Source organism: Thalassophryne amazonica, chromosome 10 (genome assembly GCF_902500255.1).
Source record: "Thalassophryne amazonica chromosome 10, fThaAma1.1, whole genome shotgun sequence".
In the NCBI taxonomy this organism is placed as follows: domain Eukaryota; kingdom Metazoa; phylum Chordata; class Actinopteri; order Batrachoidiformes; family Batrachoididae; genus Thalassophryne; species Thalassophryne amazonica.
The window spans coordinates 41,471,383-41,487,031 of NC_047112.1; the positions used below are offsets into that span (position 1 = coordinate 41,471,383).

The 15,649-nt window shown below is 40.1% G+C and overlaps 1 protein-coding gene across 1 annotated transcript in view; it reads left to right on the plus strand.

Moving 5' to 3' along the window:
- Positions 1-15,649, plus strand: part of pex5la (peroxisomal biogenesis factor 5-like a) — a 393,391-nt gene that overhangs the window by 214,509 nt on the left and 163,233 nt on the right.

The following is a 15,649-nucleotide window of genomic DNA, read 5'->3' on the forward strand; positions in this document are numbered from 1 at the left end:
ATAGCACCTTCAATTGCACCACAGACTAAAACAGTTAAATGTGGTCTATTAAACATTAGGTCTCTCTCTTCTAAGTCCCTGTTGGTAAATGATGTAATAATTGATCAACGTATTGATTTATTCTGCCTAACAGAAACCTGGTTACAGCAGGATGAATATGTTAGTTTAAATGAGTCAACCACCCCCGAGTCACACTAACTGTCAGAATGCTCGTAGCACGGGCCGTGGCGGAGGATTAGCAGCAATCTTCCATTCCAGCTTATTAATTAATCAAAAACCTAGACAGAGCTTTAATTCATTGGAAAGCTTGTCTCTTAGTCTTGTCCATCCAAATTGGAAGTCCCAAAAACCAGTTTTATTTGTTATTATCTATCGTCCACCTGGTCGTTACTGTGAGTTTCTCTGTGAATTTTCAGACCTTTTGTCTGACTTAGTGCTTAGCTCAGATAAGATAATTATAGTGGGCGATTTTAATATCCACACAGATGCTGAGAATGACAGCCCAACACTGCATTTAATCTATTATTAGACTCTATCGGCTTTGCTCAAAAAGTAAATGAGTCCACCCACCACTTTAATCATATCTAGATCTTGTTCTGACTTATGGTATGGAAATAGAAGACTTAACAGTATTCCCTGAAAACTCCCTTCTGTCTGATCATTTTTTAATAACATTTACATTTACCCTGATGGACTACCCAGCAGTAGGGAATAAGTTTCATTACACTAGAAGTCTTTCAGAAAGCGCTGTAACTAGGTTTAAGGATATGATTCCTTCTTTATGTTCTCTAATGTCATATACCAACACAGAGCAGAGTAGCTACCTAAACTCTGTAAGGGAGATAGAGTATCTCATCAATAGTTTTACATCCTCTTTGAAGACAACTTTGGATGCTGTAGCTCCTCTGAAAAAGAGAGCTTTAAATCAGAAGTGTCTGACTCCATGGTATAACTCACAAACTCGTAGCTTAAAGCAGATAACCCGTAAGTTGGAGAGGAAATGGCGTCTCACTAATTTAGAAGATCTTCACTTAGCCTGGAAAAAGAGTTTGTTGCTCTATAAAAAAGCCCTCCGTAAAGCTAGGACATCTTTCTACTCATCACTAATTGAAGAAAATAAGAATAACCTCAGGTTTCTTTTCAGCACTGTAGCTAAGCTGACAAAGAGTCAGAGCTCTATTGAGCTGAGTATTCCATTAACTTTAACTAGTAATGACTTCATGACTTTCTTTGCTAACAAAATTTTGACTATTAGAGAAAAAATTACTCATAACCATCCCAAAGATGTATCGTTATCTTTGGCTGCTTTCAGTGATGCCGGTATTTGGTTAGACTCTTTCTCTCCGGTTGTTCTGTCTGAGTTATTTTCATTGGTTGCTTCGTCCAAACCATCGGCATGTTTTATTGGACCCCATTCCTGCCAGGGCTGCTCAAGGAAGTCCTACCATTATTTAATGCTTCAATCTTAAATATGAATCAATCTATCTTTGTTAGTTGGGTTATGTACCACAGGCCTTTAAGGTGGCAGTAATTAAACCATTACTTAAAAAGCCATCACTTGACCCAGCTATCTTAGCTAATTATAGGCCAATTTCCAAACCTTCCTTTTCTCTCAAAGATTCCTTGAGAGGGTAGTTGTAAAACAGCTAACGATCACCTGCAGAGGAAGGGTCTATTGGAAGAGTTGCAGTCAGGTTTTAGAATTCATCATAGTACAGAAACAGCATTAGTGAAGGTTACAAATGATCTTCTTATGGCTTCGGACAGTGGACTTATCTCTGTGCTTGTTCTGTTAGACCTCAGTGCTGCTTTTGATACTGTTGACCATAAAATTTTATTACAGAGATTAGAGCAGGTCATAGGTATTAAAGGGCACTGCGCTGCGGTGGTTTGAATCATATTTGTCTAATAGATTACAGTTTGTTCATGTAAATGGGGAATCTTCTTCACGGACTAAAGTTAATTATGGAGTTCCACAAGGTTCTGTGCTAGGACCAATTTTATTCACTTTATACATGCTTCCCTTAGGCAGTATTATTAGACGGTATTGCTTAAATTTTCATTGTTACGCAGATGATACCCAGCTTTATCTATCCATGAACCAGAGGATACACACCAATTAGCTAAACTGCAGGATTGGTCTTACAGACATAAAGACATGGATGACCTCTAATTTCCTGCTTTTAAACTCAGATAAAACTGAAGTTATTGTACTTGGCCCCACAAATCTTAGAAGCATGGTGTCTAACCAGATCGTTACTCTGGATGGCATTTCCCTGATCTCTAGTAATACTGTGAGAAATCTTGGAGTCATTTTTGATCAGGATATGTCATTCAAAGCGCATATTAAACAAATATGTAGGACTGCCTTTTTGGCATTTACGCAATATCTCTAAAATCAGAAAGGTCTTGTCTCAGAGTGATGCTGAAAAACTAATTCATGCATTTATTTCCTCTAGGCTGGACTATTGTAATTCATTATTATCAGGTTGTCCTAAAAGTTCCCTAAAAAGCCTTCAGTTGGTTCAGAATGCTGCAGCTAGAGTACTGACGGGGGACTAGCAGGAGAGAGCATATCTCACCCGTGTTGGCCTCTCTTCATTGGCTTCCTGTTAATTCTAGAATAGAATTAAAATTCTTCTTCTTACTTATAAGGTTTTGATAATCAGGTCCCATCTTATCTTAGGGGACCTCATAGTACCATATTACCCCATTAGAGCGCTTCGCTCTCAGACTGCGGGCTTACTTGTAGTTCCTAGGGTTGTAAGAGTAGAATGGGAGGCAGAGCCTTCAGCTTTCAGGCTCCTCTCCTGTGGAACCAGCTCCCAATTCAGATCAGGGAGACAGATACCCTCTCTACTTTTAAGATTAGGCTTAAAACTTTCCTTTTCGCTAAGGCTTATAGTTAGGGCTGGATCGGGTGACCCTGGACCATCCCTTGGTTATGCTGCTTTAGACGTAGATTGTTGTGTGGGCCGCTGAAGAGGAGGTACTGCTGGCCCACCACCACCAGAGGGCGCCGCCGCCCACAGGAGCAGCCTCGGTAACAGCTGTCACCCATCACCTGAGACAGCTGACGGCAATTATCACTGGGGTATATCAGCAGGACGGCATCTCCACCTCATCGCGAGATATCGTTCTACCTGGAAGGTAATAATCTCAGCTGACTGCTTGACAGTAACCTTTGTGATTTTTGTGAGTGATTGCAGACTTTTTTCCCCAACGAGAGGTGGAGGTAGCTTCCCTGCCGTACAGGTTGCTGGGTGCAAACGCGCCCACGTTAATTGTGTTCTTGTTCCTCGCCAGCAGTACCAGTCCGACACGCGAGGCAGTGGCCACCTGGGAGTTTCGGAACTTGGCGGCTCCAGTATTCCCGGGGTCCTGTGGCGGAGGAACCGTGGTGGTTCCGGTTCTACTTTGGAGAGGCGTCTCCTATCTTCGACCTGCCCACACGACACCTTCGTGAATTGAAACTTTGTCCATTGTTGTAATTTGTTGTGTTTGTTGTGCACGTTCGCCAAAAGTAAGTGTTGTTATTTGACCTATCCATTGTCCGTTCATTTGCGCCCCCTGTTGTGGGTCCGTGTTCCTACACTTTCCCAACATAGATTGTGGGGGGGTTCCCATGATGCACTGTTTCTTTCTCTTTTTGCTCCGTATGCATCACTCTGCATTTAATCATTAGTGATCGATCTCTGCCCCCCTTCACGGCATGTCTTTTTCCTGTTTTTTCCCTCAGCCCCAACCAGTCTCAGCAGAAGACTGCCCCTCCTGAGACTGGTTCTGCTGGAGGTTTCTTCCTGTTAAAAGGGAGTTTTTCCTTCCCACTGTTGCCAAGTGCTTGCTCATAGGGGGTCGTTTTGACCGTTGGGGTTTTTTATAATTATTGTATGGCCTTGCCTTACAATATGGAGCGCCTTGGGGCAACTGTTTGTTGTGATTTGGCGCTATATAAGAAAAAAGTTGATTGATTGATTGATTGAGGTGTTGTCTATACAAGATGGCTGGGAGGCACTAACTCACTCACCCACTCACTCACTCATCCACTTGCCATCCGAGCCCTACGCTGTTATCAACAATGACATTAAAGCTGGATTCACATAGACTACAAGGGGTTTATCGATGTACCTCAGCGCCCTCAGATGCTTTCCAAGCATGACAAAAAATTGTATCCACAGATGTTTCAATAGTTGCCAACCACTCAGCCACTGCATTTATGAATTTAATTAGCAATAAGACATTTGATCCTTGCAGATCCTGGGTCCCAAGTCTCTAAGTGTTTTTAAAGTGTTTTTATTTTTTCTGCTCAGCTGGCACTTTTTATTTCACAGGGTTCAGTCAGTTCAGGACTCATTTCCTCTGCCAGGATGTTGTGTTTTCACTCCGTCAACTTATTGATATTCGTAGTTAGGGCTACGAATAACAATCAATCAATCAAAAAGTTGATTGATTGATTATTCGGAGTGAGGGCTTGCATAATTATAAAGACTGTTTTCACTGCTATGAGAGTTGGATAAACACTTTGTGCATCCCCTGTGATGTGTGAAAATTCCTTCTCAGTAATTGCTGATGTCCAGTCACTGGCTGTACATGCTCTGTGCACATGAGGTGCAGCTGGTTCAGTTGGCCGCTGAGACAAACTCACATGTCAATACCTGAATGAATGAAAGGATAGTGCTCAGGATCAAAGATCAACAATCAGAGAAATGATTAGGAACAAAGATCAGGATCGCATGTTACAAAACATCAAGACACTATATATCTTTACCTTTCCAGCACATTGGGAAGAGTAAAACATTTTGAGCCGGTAAATGATAACGGCCTTTTGGGTGAAAGTTGCTGCTCCTGATTCCTCTGCATGACAAGTAAAATTCTGTTGGTTCAATAATTCCCATTTTATTTATAACCTTAATTAGTTGGTGCTTCGCTTCACTTTTTTTTTTCCAAGAGAAAAATCAAATTAAAATAGTAGAAGCCATTTTAAATTATGCTTTTTTTTAAATAATGGCTAATTTATTATTGACATGCTTTGCTGCTGAGAGGAAAGAAAACAACACAGTGTAATGGTCAGTGATGAACAAGCACCAACTGAAAATCACTCCAAAAAAATCTGACCTTTCTGAGTACATCTACACCTTTTTTTTAACAATTCTCATATTGTCTCACTGTAGTCCACATAAGGATAGAATTCACTGGCTGGCAGCAGCAGAGAGTGAAATCAGGCTCTGTCACACTTTTCGACTTCTCATGAACCAAAGCGTCACTCTGACACCAAAACAGCAGGATCTCTATTTACCTCTGCCACATCAGCATTCTCTCAGCACAGCAGTGACCCTCTTGTCAGTATTCATGCTGCTGTATAAGTGTAGTTTGCACTTAAAGTACTTTCTTGATTGCCAGCACCATATCTGTTTGTCGAACATGTCTATCCACTTACTGTATTAGACTGATAAGATTTTTTCAAGACACATTTTTGCAGAACCTCTTTCTGAAGCCAAAATTTTGCAACACTCCAAAAATAGTTGGGATGGGGCAATTTAGGGCTAATACAAGGGTTTTATTATTGAATACTGATGTTATTTCAAACAGGTGATTGTAATCCTGACAAAAGCAGTGTCAACCAAAGGCTGAGGGTTTGAAGAGCAAAGATAGACAAGTTTGTCAACAAATGTGTGAAAAGATTATCAAAATGCTTAAAAGCAGTTCTCCTCAAAGAAAAAGGTATTTGCATTTTCTCCTTCTATACTGGAGAATTGCATTATGCAGAGTCAAAGAATCTGGGCATATTTCAGTGTATAAAGGGCAATGGAGCAAGCCTAAGTTGCCAGTGATCTCCGATCCAGTTGACAGCACTGCATCAAGAACCATCATTCATCAATAGTTGATAGAATCACATGAGCATGCCATTACTTTGGACACCTTAATCAAGGACTATAATATGGGCCCCCTTCACACACAGTGCGAATTTGGTCTATTTGTGTACACCTCAAGGGCGACACACCAGTGGTAGAGTCGTATGAGCGCACCATGAAATATCGCGGCTGGTGGGCAGGCGTGCACAATGCTGGCGCAAACGGTTCATGCACGTGACTGTGTCTGTTGAGCAGGAACACTGTGAGCTGATGCAGCTGCTTGCATTGTGTTCTATGGAATGAACTGCACCACATCGTGCTGCTGATGTGGAGGAAAATTAAATAAAAACCAGCTGTATAATTAGTGAATATCACTGGGTTGATATAAATAATACATAAAGGGGGAAGCAATACAGAACACCGCGGTTAAACAGCCCTAGTAAAAAAAAAACAACCACTCACATGATTTGAACCCGTGCATCCTGATTACCAGATGGAAAACTTAACCACTACACTACATCACTGTCTCATAACAGGAGCATGAAATGGCTAAAATCAACAAGCAGACAAAACGTATTTTCTAAAAAAAAAAAAAAGAAGAAGAAAAGTGCTGTGATAACTGACCAAACAGCATCTGCTACAGTGTATTTCTGCATGTCCACATAAACTGATGGTCTGGTCCAGCTGGAACAGCCTGTCAGTGTGCGCACTCTCCAGCCCATTGCAGAAGCAATATATGTTTTTATGTTTTTCAATGTGAGTACAGCAAGTGCACACATGCGCATGTCGTCAAAACACTGTGCGTGTTCTGCAGCTCTGATGTCCAGGACCAGAGATTTCAACAGCTACCATACCTCCGTCTGTTCAGAGCACAGACAAAGGTGTCACTCTGTGATCAGACGAGATGCACCTCACCTGCAGGGGAGCGCACGAACCACATGCATGCACGTGTTGGGGGGAGCAGGGGGAGTGCACAACACACGCACACGTGTTTGGGGGGGAGCCAACGGCACGCCACATCTCAGCATCTCCACAGTTGTGTGGAACTTAGACAAATTTCACTGCAAGAACGACAGTGGTCGTCTGCAGACTACTGTCGTGCCAAGAGTCCGACTGGCCACACATTTTCTAAGTGCCAAACGAGTGGTGTTAGATGTTCGTGCGTGTCATCTGGAATATGGCTGACACGTGCTTGCGAGAGGGTTCGATGGGTTCGCACAGCACACACTCTGTCTTTCAGCCGCTCGTGTACGCAAATACAGTGAGGAAATAAGTATTGAACACCCCTGCGATTTTGCAAGTACTCCCACTTAGAAATCATGGAGGGGTCTGAAATTTCATCTTAGGTTCATGTCCACTGTGAGAGACATAATCTAAAAAAACAAAAAAAAACAAATCCGGAAATCACAATGTATGATTTTTTTAATAATTTATTTGTATGTTACTGCTGCAAATAAGTATTTGAACACCTACCAACCAGCAAGAATTCTGGCTCACACAGACCTGTTAATTTTTCTTTAAGAAGCCTTCTTATTCTGCACTCTTTACCTGTATTAATTGCACCTGTTTAAACTTGTTACCTGTATAAAAGGCACCTGTTCACACAATCAATCACACTCCAACCTGTCCACCATAGCCAAGACCAAAGAGCTGTCTAAGGACACCAGGGACAAAACTGTAGACCTGCACAAGGCTGGGATGGACTACAGGACAACAGGCAAGCAGCTTGGTAGAAGGCAACTACTGTTATGATTATTTATTAGAAAGAGGAAGAAACACAAGATGACTGTCAATCTCCCTCGGTCTGGGATTCTATACAACATCTAATTTTGTGGGGTAAGGATGATTCTGAGAAAGCTCAGAACTACACAGGAGGACCTGGTCAATAACCTGAAGAGAGCTGGGACCACAGTCACAAAGATTACATTAGTAACACATGATGCTGTCATGGTTTAAAATCCTGCAGGGCATCAATTTCTCCCTGCTCAAGCCAGCACATGTCCAGGCCTGTTTGAAGTTCACCAGTGACCATGTGGATGATCCAGAGGAGGCATGGGAGAAGGTCATGTGGTCAGATGAGACCAGAATAGAGCTTTTTGGAATCAATTCCACTTACCATTTTCAGAGGATGAGAACAACCGCAAGAAAACCATCCCAACCGTGAAGCATGGGGTGGAATCATCATACTCTGGGGGTGCTCTTCTGCAAAGGGGACAGGACGACTGCACTGTATTAAAGCGAGGATGGATGGAGTCATGTATTGTGAGATTTTGGCAAACAACCTCCTTCCCTCAGTAAAAGCATTGAAGATGGGTCATGGCTGGGTCTTCCAGCATGACAATGACCCCAACACACAGCCAGGGCAACTAAGGAGGGGCTCTGTAAGAAGCATTTCAAGGTCCTGGAGTGGCCTGGCCAGTCTCCAGACCTGAACTCAATAGAAAATCTTTGGAGGGAGCTGAAACTCCAAACCTGAAAGATTTGGAGATGATCTGTATGGAGGAGTGGACCAAAATCCCTGCTGTAGTGTGTGAAAACTTGGTGAAAAACTACAGGAAACGTTTGACATCTGTAACTGCATACAAAGGCTACTGTACCAAATATTAACTTTGATTTTCACAGGTGTTCAAATACTTATTTGCAGCAGTAACATACAAATAAATTATTTAAAAAAAATCATACATTGTGATTTTTTTTTTTTTTTTAAGATTATGTCTCTCACAGTGGACATGCACCTAAGATGAAAATTTCAGACCCCTCCATGATTTCTAAGTGGGAGAACTTGCAAAATCGCAGGGTGTTCAAATACTTATTTTCCTCACTGTAGTTGTAGCAACAGGTGTACGAGGCATTAGAGGCAGGGACAATTTTACACGGTTTGCACAAGATTCCTGCGTCATGCGCACTTCGACCGAACTTTGCACTATGTGTGAAGGGGCCCTATGGAGTTACATTCACTGTTCCTTTTTTTACACTGTAAAAAAAGGAACTGCTGTTTCAACAAGAAAAATTGATGTAACAATTTCAATTGATTTTTTAAAGTTATTTCACCTTAGTTATTTCAACTTTCAACTGAGTTAATGCCACAAGACTTCTCTGGTTATCTGTAATATCTGTAAAACGTGCAATTTTCCCATGTAATATGATTCCACAGTTGTATATAATTCTCGTTTTACATTTTACTTGGTCCACATTTTATTTTATTTTACCTTATGTTTATATTAGTTGTACATATACTCTGAATAATTTACCGTTAAATTTCACTATCTTTTATTTGGTTAAAAATTACTCGCACCATGGAAAGCACCTTTTTGGAGTTGCACTCAAATCTTGTTGTAATGCAAATTACAATGACAATAAAGGCGATTCTGATTCTGATTCTGGTTAAGTTGAAATTACTTTAGTTACGTTGAAATAACTTTAAAACGTATGCAAATTGTACATCACTTTTTCTTGTTGAGACAGCGGTTGATTTTTTAGAGTGTGCTATGCAAAATGAAGCCTTTGGTTAACCCTGTCCAGAAGTGGTGCCACCTTCACTGGGCTCTGAGGTACCTGAATTGGGCATCATACAGTGGAAACATGTATTGTAGTCAGGCAAATCAGTATTCCAAATCTTTTGTTGTTGTTGATTTTTTTCTTTTGTTGTTGGAAAAAAATGGACACCATGTGCTCTGGACCACAGACAAAGGAACCATCAAAACTGGCATGATACCAATCTTGATGGTCAAAAAGCCAGATTATGTTATGGTGTGAGGTGCATCAGTGTTCTTGGCAAAGTTAATTTATACTTCTGTGCTGGCAACATTAATGCAGAGAAGTACACTGGAATTTCAGAGCAACATATATTGCATTCAAGGCGACATCTTGTCCAGAGATGTCCATGTATTTTGGAACAAAACAATGCAGAACCACATTCTGCACACATTACAGAAGTATGGTTGCAGCAGCAATGGGTATGGATACTGGACTGGTCTGCCTGCAGTCCTGAACTGTCCCCAATAGAGACTGTGTGGCCAATTTTGAAATGATAAATGCAACAACAACGACCCCATGCTATTACATATCTTGCGTGTTTGCAGCAAGAATGAAATAAAATAGCACCTGAAACATTTAATCGTTGGTATCCTCAATGCCAATATGTCTTTTAAATGCTGTGAGAAGGAACGGCAATATCACAAAGTAGTAAACGCTTTAGCCGATGCAGAAGTAATAAATGAAAGGAAGTAGACCACATAAAACATGAAATATACGAGGTCTGTCAATAAAGTAAGTCCTTTTTATTATTTTTTTTTAACTATATGGATTTGATTCATATGATTTTACGTCAGACAAGCTTGAACCCTCGTGCGCATGCGTGAGTTTTTCCACGCCTGTCGGTGACGTCATTCGCCTGTGAGCACGCCTTGTGGAAGGAGTGGTCCCGCCCCCTCGTCGGAATTTCATTGTCTGGAAATGGCGGAATGATTTGGACTTTTTTTTTCCATCAGAATTTTTTCAGAAGCTGTTAGAGACTGGCACCTGGAAACCATTTGAAAAATTTATCTGGCTTTCGGTGAAAATTTTACGGGCTTCACAGAGAATAAGGACTTTAACTACAGCTTTAAGGACGGCTTTACATTAAATTATTACATTAAAATATAATAAGAGTGGGTTTTTTCATTGTTTTTGTGTTTACAAGAGCCTGTGTATGTGTTTTGCAATTCAAGGGGTGATATTTAAAAAAAAAAAAATTATACATGCGATTAAATGTGATTAATTAATCGCAAAGCTTGTAATTAATTAGCTTCTTCTTTTTTAATCAGCTGACAGCACTAATGGTGATACATTGTACAAAGGGCTGAACTACTGCACAACCTATTAATAATATTCTCTTAGCAAGTGTGATTCATTGAGCATGCATATTCAACTTATTCATTGAGCATGCATATTCAACTTATTCATTGAGCATGCATATTCAGCATTGAACTGCATATTCAGCTTTGAAATTTGGGTTCTGACACATGCGGATGAGGACCCACTGAAATCCTATTTGGGGCCTTGTTTGCATATTCTAACAAGCAAATAAAACAAAGGGGAAAAGCCCTATTAAGTCGCTTGTGAGTCATTGTTACTAATTGCATACTCCTTGTGGCCACTGGAGTCCACTGTTGCTTGTATAATTAATGATCATACAAACATTATAATTATACTGTACATCTAGCAACACTGCAGGGATGCGCATTTCTTCCTGTACAGCGCTACAGCTGCACACAGCAGCTGCTGCAGAAGACCATGTGTCAAATAACGGTTGTTTTTCCAGGAAGAGACTGTACCTATAAAACAAGCACCTTCCCCACTCGTATGTGCCTCAACTCTCCCCTGGGAATGTAGAGCAGCTATAAGTGGGCAGTGTGCTATTTACGCCGAGTCTTTTTTAGGCCAAATATGAAGCAAATATAAATATGCATACACATAAAAGAATCTTTATTTTAACTTGCGTCATGAGGCCAGATGCGAGATTAGCAAGCAAACAAAATCTGTTTAGGCTGAAGCATCATCTCTGATAAATTCCTGTAGATTAGACCATTCATTCTTCTCTACAAGAGTCAAGACAGAAGTCAGACTACCAGAGCAAGAATTTTAGCTGAGGAAGCTTCTGCGATTTGAAGCGAAACATCCTCGCGTCAAGCAACCCAGTCCAGTCGAAGATTCAAGCTTCTCTACTATCTCTGATAAAGTTAAAATGGCCAAAAACAGCAGCTGTGTTTTGGTATCTGCCATAAAAGCCGCAAAAGCAAAACGACTTTAGCTATATATTTGGACAGCGGACCTCATGAGCTTCATTTCACAGCTACTACTAATACATTTTCGACCATCTGTGACAAACCACTATTTGTCTAACAGTGCAACTAAATTTAAACCAGTGATTAAATAAATGTAGCAAAGAGCAGAGGCGGGACAAAGTCACTGTCAGGTCACTCTCAAGTCATGAAGCTGCAAGTGCCAAGTCAAGTCTCAAGCCAGCTTGTAAACAATTGGTGGTCATTATGACTTGAGACTTGCTGATTCATGACTTGAGAGTGACTTAATGGGGACTTCGTCCCACCTCTGGCAAAGAGTGCAGACTTAAGAATGAAAATTTTTTTGTATCTTTCGTCACATAGCGCTACAGCCAGACTAGCTTCCATTATCTTATTTTTGGATGTCTGACTTAAACTTGCTGTTGTTCATATTTTATATACATTTAGCTGTCCTTGACAGTCTTTGATCTCTAACTTGAACACTACCCCTAACACTAAGAGACTTGAAATGCTTTTGTTCATGTATAAAATTATTTGTTGTAGCTCTGTACCTCTCATACCATACCTGTAGAGTTAATGTTTTGCGGCTATTTCCACTACATTTCGCCACATCATATAGTTATTTGACTTAAAAGCATACGGCTTTTGGGTTTTTTAAGATTTAAGCCACAAAACTAATTTTCTCTGGGAACACTGATTTTATTTTTCTTACACTTTAAATAGGGGATTCAAAATATGACTTTGCCGCTACAATCAAAATTGGGGTTTTATGGAAAAAAAACTATTATTGAACTGCATGCCATGAAATGCATTCAGTAGCGACCCATACAGTTTATCATAGCGATGCCACAGATCATGTGGGGGACTTCCCCCGACTTGCACAAGGGATGCTGGAAAGCATTGCCAACAGCCATTCAGAGTAGAGGTGGTGCACTGTGAGGTCTGCTGGCTGCTCTCTCAAACAAAATAATCCAACATAAAGGAAAACACTCTGAAACAGCTTATTTCTGTATAAATCTAATATGTTTCTCATATTTTGTAAAAGTTAGCAAGAAATAAAAACGCCTAAATCCAAAAATGCTGGTTTTGAAACCAGATAACAACTTTGATGTCTTACAAGACACCCCATGTACTTGCTTCATGCGAGGTCAAAGGTGACTGTAACAAGCGAACATCAGACTTTTCTCTGACTTTAACTATCATTCTCTGGCTCCAAACAGTTACATATGGCTTTGTGTAACTGTATCTACTGTATATGACTTTAGTATTTTGTAACTTATCATTTGCTTTCTTTGACCTAAGGTAACTTTGAGCTACCATTCATGAATGAACAAAGACGTGAGCTTTTCCAGTAACACGGGACAGCTTAGCAACAATCACATGAAATTGAAATGTAATTGTATATTTTTTGTGCTTTGGTTTTCTCTAGGATTTTTTAAATTGCTGTGTGGATCAATGCCTTAAGAATAACTTGTAAATCCATTTTTGTGCCAAATATTCAGTGAACATGAAGTTTAAAACACAAAGGCATTTTGGAAAGCACATATTTTTTTATTTTCTATTTTTATGTATTTCCTGTCTTTATGTTAATGGATGTTTCTGGGTCAGTCCATCTCAGAGCAACCAATGAGTTAAACCTCCTCCACTTTTTATGAAATTTGGTATATGGGTAACCCATAGCTAGAAATGCCAGAATTTCAAATTTTAACTTGATCGGACCAGTAGTTTTCGAGATATCGCAATGTAATTTTTTTACTTTTTCACGAAACAGGGTGCGGCTGCCAAATTTCAAATTACTGTAACTCAGCAACCACTGGTGATTTTAAAACACAAGACATTTCTGTAATGGGGCGAACATAAGGAATCTAAAACTGGCATTGTTTTGTGCATATGGGTACTTTTGAGTTGGATGACCTTTTGACTTATATTTTGACCCTGAAATTGAGGGACACGCCTGACCTCTTCAGCCCCATTATGAAAAATGTAGCCCTATATGTCAACTACAACATATAAAAAAATTGGAAGGGTTTTCTTTTTTATTTTCATGCAATACCTTGTCAAAGTTTACATATCCATTCCTTCAGCGATCCATTCAGTGTCCATTCTGTATACTTCAGTACATTGCCATAGGTATTAAAGGCACTGCGCTGCGGTGGTTTGAATCATATTTGTCTAATAGATTACAATTTGTTCATGTAAATGGGGAATCTTCTTCACAGACTAAAGTTAATTATGGAGTTCCACAAGGTTCTGTGCTAGGACCAATTTTATTCACTTTATATATGCTTCCCTTAGGCAGTATTATTAGACGGTATTGCTTAAATTTTCATTGTTACGCAGATGATACCCAGCTTTATCTATCCATGAAGCCAGAGGACACACACCAATTAGCTAAACTGCAGGATTGTCTTACAGACATAAAGACATGGATGACCTCTAATTTCCTGCTTTTAAACTCAGATAAAACTGAAGTTATTGTACTTGGCCCCACAAATCTTAGAAACATGGTGTCTAACCAGATCCTTACTCTGGATGGCATTACCCTGACCTCTAGTAATACTGTGAGAAATCTTGGAGTCATTTTTGATCAGGATATGTCATTCAAAGCGCATATTAAACAAATATGTAGGACTGCTTTTTTGCATTTACGCAATATCTCTAAAATCAGAAAGGTCTTGTCTCAGAGTGATGCTGAAAAACTAATTCATGCATTTATTTCCTCTAGGCTGGACTATTGTAATTCATTATTATCAGGTTGTCCTAAAAGTTCCCTAAAAAGCCTTCAGTTAATTCAAAATGCTGCAGCTAGAGTACTGACGGGGACTAGAAGGAGAGAGCATATCTCACCCATATTGGCCTCTCTTCATTGGCTTCCTGTTAATTCTAGAATAGAATTTAAAATTCTTCTTCTTACTTATAAGGTTTTGAATAATCAGGTCCCATCTTATCTTAGGGACCTCGTAGTGCCATATCACCCCAATAGAGCGCTTCGCTCTCAGACTGCAGGCTTACTTGTAGTTCCTAGGGTTTGTAAGAGTAGAATGGGAGGCAGAGCCTTCAGCTTTCAGGCTCCTCTCCTGTGGAACCAGCTCCCAAGTCAGATCAGGGAGACAGACACCCTCTCTACTTTTAAGATTAGGCTTAAAACTTTCCTTTTTGCTAAAGCTTATAGTTAGGGCTGGATCAGGTGACCCTGAACCATCCCTTAGTTATACTGCTATAGACGTAGACTGCTGGGGGGTTCCCATGATGCACTGTTTCTTTCTCTTTTTGCTCTGTATGCACCACTCTGCATTTAATCATTAGTGATCGATCTCTGCTCCCCTCCACAGCATGTCTTTTTCCTGGTTCTCTCCCTCAGCCCCAACCAGTCCCAGCAGAATTATGGCCTTGCCTTACAATATAAAGCGCCTTGGGGCAACTGTTTGTTGTGATTTGGCGCTATATAAAAAAAAATTGATTGATTGATTGATTGATTTATATACATAGTGTCTCAAGTTGATGTATTCCACAAAATATTGTCAATCACAAGCCAAAAGTAAATGAAAATTTCACAAATGTCTCAGTTTTATGAATACTAGGTGTATGACTTTTACTCCTTGTCAACAGGCCAATTCAAACAGTGGTCAGAAATTCTGGTTAGGTCATTATGAGAAATACTGTAGTTTCTGGTTGAAGATGATTTCAAGAATGGAGTGCTTATCACACAATGTACATCAGATTCAGGAATTCAACAACAATCATCTCTGGATGACCAGTAGAAGGTTTTAGCTGGTCCAAGAGGGTGCATAAACTTAATCCTATAGTCACCAAACTCCTCTAAGACCTCCTCCACCAAACCAATCCATGGTACATTATCATAGCTGCAGCATGCAAAGTTTTGAAAGTAATCAAACAGCCAAAATTCCCCAGGCCTGTGGATGATAGGAGATATGACAGGATTGATCACTTACCTATTCTGTCAGTGAAAGGTTGATGCAGGATATGCCAGGATGCACAGACCTCTATAATGTG